The 7,588-nt window shown below is 41.7% G+C and overlaps 1 long non-coding RNA gene across 2 annotated transcripts in view; it reads right to left on the reverse strand.

Annotated features, from left to right (window-relative positions):
* The window catches only part of LOC105000227, a 127,559-nt gene that overhangs the window by 47,911 nt on the left and 72,060 nt on the right, over nt 1-7,588 (reverse strand). The gene's annotated exons all lie outside the window — the stretch shown is intronic.

Raw genomic sequence — 7,588 nt, forward strand, 5'->3', positions numbered from 1 at the left:
CACATGAACCACAAACAGTAAGTCAGTTTGATCACAGCAAGTTGAGTATGTCGTAGGCAGGAGGTCATCCCCAAAGAGAGATGCAATCTGATTGCAGAGAACTCTAAAGCGCAAGCAAAGGAGGCTGGATTTCGTTTTGGGGTCAATAAGGAGTTGTCAAAGCTTGGGAACCAGGAAGTGACGGAGAAGAGATGCCAGCTGCTCACATCGTGACCTTCCAACTCTGTACTCATTAACACCTGTATAAACTTGCTAAGTATCTTCAAATTATCTGTCCCATTTCTGTGTCTTCAAGACACAGTTATGCTGCATACTAAGTCTCGAAAGTATGTAAAGCTAGCAGTCAACCACAGCTCTTGTTTCTGCAATAGAGAGTAAATTTCTGTTTTGTTTAAGAGCAGAGGTTTGGGAGGTAAAATGTCATGGATTCAAATCTTAGCTCTGTCAGTTATGAAAGAATGATGTCAAGAAATTACTTAACCACTCTAAGGTCTAGTTTCCTCACCTCTAGATTAAGTAGTTATATTAACTCACAGAAGTTAAATGCCATGCAGGTAAAGAACTTAAGAGACACTGCAGAAACTGCTCATATGACTCTATGATTCATCATTCCTCTATCTCACCTCTCTGGTTCTTTAGATCCCTGGTTTTCTTTGGCTTCCAGCTTTTGATACTATTTCTAGTTCCCCATCATGTTTGACAATATGATAGGGCTCCCTTCTCCAGTATCAGGAACACTGCAAGTATCCACTTCAAAGGGCTTAAGCCTAACAGTATAATAAAGGGACTGTTTACAGAGATAACGACTGGGTTAAGAAGCAAAGGATGGTGGAACACCAATGAATGAGAAATCACAATCATCTTTAAAGTAGAAGAAGGAGCAATTCCACTCCTGGGCATATATCTGGAGAAAATCATAATTCAAAAAGATACATGCACCCCAGTGTTCACTGCAGCACTGTTTATAATAACCAGGCCATGGAAGCAACCCAAATATCCGTCAACAGAAGGATAAGAAGATATGGCATATCTTTATATAAAGAAGATATATATATATTATATATGATAAGTGTGTGTATTAGTTGCTCAGTCATGTCTGATTTTTCATGACTCCATGGACTGTAACCAATCAGGTTCCTCTGTCCATGGAAATCTTCAGGCAAGAATACTGGAGTGGGTTGCCATTCCCTTCTCGAGGGGATCTTCCCGACCTAGGGATTGAACCCCAGTCTCCCACATTGCAGGCTGATACTTCACTGTCTGAGCCACCAGGGAAACCCAAATTACATATATCCATATAATGAATATTAACAAAGGTCCATCTAGTCAAAGCTATGGTTTTTCTAGTAGTCACATACAGATGTGAGAATTGGACTATAAAGAAAGCTGAGCACTGAAGGATTGGTGTTTTTGAACTGTGGTGTTGGAGAAAAGACTCTTGAGAGTCCCTTGGATTGCAAGGAGATCCAACCAGTCCATCCTAAAGGAAATCAATCCTGAATATTCACTGGAAGGACTGATGCTGAAGCTGAAGCTCCAATCTTTTGGCCACCTGATGTAAAGAACTGACTCATTTGAAAAGACCCTGATGCTGGGAAAGATTGAAGGCGGGAGGAGAAGGGGATGATAGAGGATGAGATGGTTGGATGGATCACCAGCTCGATGGACTTGAGTTTGAGTAAGCTCTGGGAGTTGTTGACGGACAGAGAAGCCTGGTGTGCTGCAGTCCATGGTGTTGTAAAGAGCTGGACACAACTGAGCAACTGAAGTGAACTGGATTTCCCAGGTGGTGCTAGTGGTAATAGAGAAAGCAATTGCACCCCACTCCAGTACTCTTGCCTGGAAAAATCCCATGGATGGAGGAGCCTGGTAGGCTGCAGTCCATGGGGTCGAGAAGAGTCAGACATGACTGAAGCGACTTAGCAACAGCAGCAGCAGCTAGTGGTAAAGAACCCACATGACAATGCAGGAGACATAAGAGATGCGGGTTCGATCCTTGGGTCCAGAAGATCCCCTGGAGGGGGGCAATGGCAACCCACTCCAGTATTCTTGCCTGGAGAATCCCACAGACAGACGATTCTGGCAGTCACACAGAGACAGACATGACTGAAGCAACAGCATACAATGGAATATTCAGTTCAGTTCAGTTCAGTTCAGTCACTCAGTCGTGTCCAACTCTTTGCAACCCCATGAATCGCGGCCTGCAGGATATTACTCGGACATAAAAAAGAATGTAATAATTCCATTTGCAGCAATATGGATGGACCTAGAGATTGTTAGGGAAGTAAGTCAGACAGAGAAAGATAAATATACAGTATCACTTATATGTGGAATCTAAAAAAAAGTGGTACAAAAGAATGCTATTTACGAAACAGAGATAGTCACAGACATAGAAAACAACTTTATGGTTAGCAGGGAGTAAGGGAGGGGGGAATACTGAATGACTTGGGAGATTGGGATTGACACATACAGACTACTATATATAAAATAAGGACCTACTATATAGCACAGCGACCTCTACTCAATACTCTGTAATGACTTATATGGGAAAAGAATCTAAAAGGAGTGGATATATGTATATGTAAGACTGATCCACTCTGTTGCACAGCAAAAACTAACACCACATTGTAAATCAATTATTGTTGTTCAGTCACTCAGTTGTGTCTGACTCTTTGTGTCCCCATGGACTGCAGCACGCCAGGCTTCCCTGTCCTTCACCATCTCCTGGAGTTTGCACAAAATCAACTATAGTCCCATAAAAAGTAATCAAAAAATAAAATACATGGCAAATCTTAAAACAATTTTGTAATTAAAAAAAAAAAAAAGTAGAACAGGAACAAAGGTGTTGTGGCCTGAGGGGACGCAGCTGCTCCAGAACAACAGTGGGGCAGGGAGGGAGCAGTGTGTGTGCAAGAGAATCACCCAACCTCTTTCTCTTCTTTCCCTCCAATGCCTTGCCAGTGCCTTCCACTGGCTGAACCCAGTTCAGAGCAAAACAGTAACAGAACCAGGTGATACAGTCTACAGAGGCTGGTTTTCTGGGACACAAGCAAGGCAGAGAAGATCAGAAAACAGATGGTGCAATGGGGCTGGGGCAAAATGTGTTGTTTTCTGAATAAGGGGTATAAGTATGGAAAGGAATGGAAACATCTGAATGGAAGGTTATCACTGCCTCCATGACAGATGGAGGAAAGGAAGCTCAGAGAGGTAGTCTTGCTGAGGTTATCAGCTAGAAAAAGGAACCGATTTGGAGCCCTTAATGGTGCCTTGGTCCACCTTGTTTCCCGCTACACTGCATGGCTCCACTCAGAGTGATGGTTGAAATGACCTTAGTCTCCCCTAAGCAGTTTCTGCCCTGAGATAAACCAAGGGTGTGAAACCTCATTCCTTACCCCTCCTGCAGTTCCCTACATTTTTGGTCTGAATCCATTCACTGTGGTTTTCCAAACAATCTTTCAGAGAGGGTTTCTTAAATTGCCAATAACTTTGAAAGGTATTGACAATAGGAAATTGGATTCCCTCCTTTTTGGGGAGAAGGAAGATATAAAGACATCTGGAAGAAAGAAAGAGATAGAGAGAAAAGCAAGGAAAGAAAGAAAAAAAGGAAGGAAGGGAAGGAAAAGGGAGAGGGGGGCAGGAAGAGGGACAGGGAGAGAAATCTCAGCGTAAACAGCTTGGGTAGCAAGATTGGTAACAACTAAAAACTGGAGACTAACCAAATGCCTGTCAACAACTGAAGAATGTAAAAACAAACTGTGGAAATCCATGTAATGAAATATAATACAGGGAGGGAACTAGAACTGCATACAACAAAGGGAATGAGTCAAAGATGTAGTATTGAGAGGAGGAAGCCAGGGACCATTTGTACGATTTCAAAAGCAGGCAAAAATAATCTATGGTGTTAGAAGATAGGATTGTGGTAATTTTAGCATCTAGGAAATGAAAACAGGCTCCTGTGTTGTTAATCATTTTCTGGGTTTTGTCTATTTGCTTGTTTTTGTATATTTGTTTGATCTGGGTGGTGGTTGTAGAGGTGTGTTCATTTTGTGAAAGTTCATTGAGCTGCCCCTTAGATCTGTGTCCTTTTCTACATGCACAGACACACAGTTTCAGGTAGCCAGTTGCATTAGTCAGTTATGAAGCAGTAAAAATCAATCTTTCAAAATTTCTGTGGCTTTCAACACAGTTTTCTCTTTGTGGTAAGCACAATTCTAAGAATGGTGTTACTCCTGTGATGATGTTACCTTACATGGCAAAGGGGTTCTGCAGGTCCTGCTGGGCTCCTTGCCCTTTGGTCCAGCCCCCACGTTGTGGTCCTGTCCTGCCTGTCCTGTCCTGCTCCTGTCCTGTCTCTGGCTCTTCCTGCCCAGCTCCTTCCCACGCTGCCCACGGTCCCCAGGAGCGCCATGGGGACCCCCCTATGGAGCCAGCAGTGCACAGGCTCAAGTCCTGCTATCTTCCTCGGCACCTCCTCTTCATGAATCAGTTGACTTGAAGATAAGATTATCAAGGCAGACCTAACCTAACTGTGGTTGCTGTTATTCAGTTGCTCAGTCCTGTCTGACTCTGTGACACTATGGACTGCAGTGTGCCAGCCTTCCCTGTCCTTCACCATCTCCCGGAGCTTGCTCAAATCATGTCCATTGGGTGAGTGATGCCATCTAACCATTTTGTTCTCTGTCATCCCCTTCTCCTTCTTCCTTCAGTCTTCCCCAGCATCAGGGTCTTTTCTAATGAGACAGCTCTTCGCATCAGGTGGCCAAAGTATTGGAGCTTCAGCTTTAGCATCAGTCCTTCCAATATATTCAGGATTGATTTCCTTTAGGATTGATTGGTTTGATCCCCTTAATTATGCAAACCAATTAAAAGCAGAGTGTTTTCTGGTCAGAGACTTGCCAGGGTGCAGATTCAATGTGCCATTACTGGCTTGAGGATGAAAGATGCCATACCAAAAAGGCCTGAAAAGAGCCCTTAGGAACTGAGGCCAAGCCCTGGCCCATAGCCAGTAAGAAAACAGAAACTAAGTCCTATGATCATAAGGAGATATGTTCTGCCAATAACCAGTGAGCTCTGAAAAGAACTTCAAATCCTAAATGAGAATAGCAGCTGACGTCTTGATTTCAGCCTGGTGAGATACTCAGCAGGGTATGCAGGAGCACCATGCCCACACATCTGACCTATAGAAACTGGGAGATGATACATTGTGGTTTTAAGGTGCTAAGTTTGTGTTAATTTGTTTGCAGCAACAGAAGACAACCAGGGCACACTCACTCATGTTTTGGTAGCTCTGTGTTGGCAGCTGCTAGAACCCGCTTGGCTCTGCTCCATGTGCCTTCACATTCTGGAACCCACACTGAAGAAGCTTCTCTATTTGGGACATTCATATGACAGAGGGAAAAGAGCAAGCAAGGTAGACAGAAACCCACGTTGCCTCTTAAAGCATGTAGTGTTCATCTTATCTGCTCACACTCCAGTGGTCAAAGCAGGCCACATGGCCAGACCCAAAAGCAATGGGACAGGATGTATAGTCTTATAGGAAAGGTGAGATCGAGTAATACTGAAAAACCATGCAATCTATCACCATGGAATGTTAGAACTGTGACCTAATTGGAAACAGCAGAGTCTATGGGGTCAGAAAGGCCACATATGAATCTTGGTACCACCACCTTACTGGCTGTGTGACCATGAAGTTAGGATATTTCTCTGAGCCTTGGTCTCTTAAATGGCAAACACCTATATCTTACAGGATTGTTGTGAATGTTAAATGTACCAGTATGATTCCTGATAGATACTCTAACATGTGTTCATAAATATTAGCCTCAGTCTCTTACCTTAGGGATTAACCAGAATATAATTCTTCCAAGGGGAGCAATCAGAGAAAGAAAATCATATCTAAACCCACCTCTTTTTCCCATATTTTTCTAATAAACTAATGCAGAGTCCAAAATGTATAACTCCTTTATACACTGTATCTTTTGACTATTGTAGTAACGAATTGCTTGGGCTTCCTTGATAGCTCAAATGGTAAAGAATCTGCTGGAAATGCAGGAGACCTAGGTTCAATCCCTGGGTCAGGAAGATACCCTGGAAAAGGGAATTTCTACCCACTGCATTTTGTATTTTCAAGAGTTGCCAGTATTCTTGCCTGGAGCATTCCATGGACAGAAGAGCCTGGTGGCTAAAGTCCATTTGAAAAGAGTCGGACACAACTGAGTGACTAATGCTTTCTTCACTTTTCATTTATTTTTTCAGTAACAAATGGCTTAGAGTAAAGAGAATATAATATTGCTCTTCTGAATGGGATTGTTGAATGCAATCAACATGTGAGGTTGGATTACTTTATAATTACCTTTCTAAACTGATGACTCACTTTAACACCTAATTTTGGCTATGTTGTTATAAAGCCATAGTTACTACAGGTGGAAAACTGGCAAATGAGTCAATAATATTTTGTCCTCAGAATGTTTAGATTTTATTTTTAACTTGCCTAGGTGGTTTTCAATGTATTTCAGGTTTCTAGTTCACAAATACCTCTTTTAAAGTAACTATTATTATTTTTAAGCCCCAATCCATTATTTAGGGTTTTAACTCTTTTTAAATCACATAAAAAATAACAATCTATCTCTTTCTCTCCTACACACACACACACACACACACACACACACACAAAGAAATTAGTACACTTTCTTCAGCAGAAGAAAAGAGTCAAATTACTCAAAAACTTTTCAGATGGGGATTTCCCTGATTGTCCAGTGGTTAGGAATCCACCTGCAAATGCATGGGACATGAGTTGGATCCCTGGTCAGGGAACTAGATCCCACATGGGATGAATCAACTGGGCCCATGTGCCACAGCTTCTGAGCCTGCACTCTGGAGCCCACAAGCTTCAACTACTGAAGCCTGCATGCCCTAAAGCCAACACTCTGCAACAAAAGAGGCCACCACAAGCCTGCTCACCACAACTGGAGAGCGCCAGTGCACAGCAATGAAGATCCAGTGCAGCCAAAAGTAAGTAAATAAATAAACGTATCAGACGAAGACAACTACAGTCAACATTTTAGTGTATAGTCTTCCAATTTTTTTTTTTCCTGAATAGATAATATATAGACTGCATGTGTGTGTGTATACACGCGCACACGCATATATGGCATATGTTTGTATTTCTGTATGTTTACATATATTTCTAAAAAATGGAGCTCTATATTATACTTATTTTTAACCTGCTTTTTCATGTAGTTATATACATATATACCATGGCTACAGTCCATAGGGTGGCAAAGAGTCAGACAAGACTGAAGCAACTTAGCACACATATACACACACACACACACACAACATTACTTTAATAATTTCATTTAATGATTTTATATGTATTTTTCAGTTAGTATATTACTATTGAATATTTAGGTTATTTGTTAATTTTCTATTATTTACTCTGAAAGTGAGTTTCCACTAGACCATATATATGAATTAGAGGGAGTCAGGGCATAGTGCTTGCTGGCCAGAGCACCCATTGATTTTAGCCCTGCTGATCGGGCAAGTCTGCTCTTAATATATATATATATATATATATATATATATATATAAT

The sequence above is a fragment of the Bison bison genome, unplaced genomic scaffold (genome assembly GCF_000754665.1).
Source record: "Bison bison bison isolate TAMUID 2011002044 unplaced genomic scaffold, Bison_UMD1.0 scf7180017864370, whole genome shotgun sequence".
Lineage (NCBI taxonomy): Eukaryota > Metazoa > Chordata > Mammalia > Artiodactyla > Bovidae > Bison > Bison bison.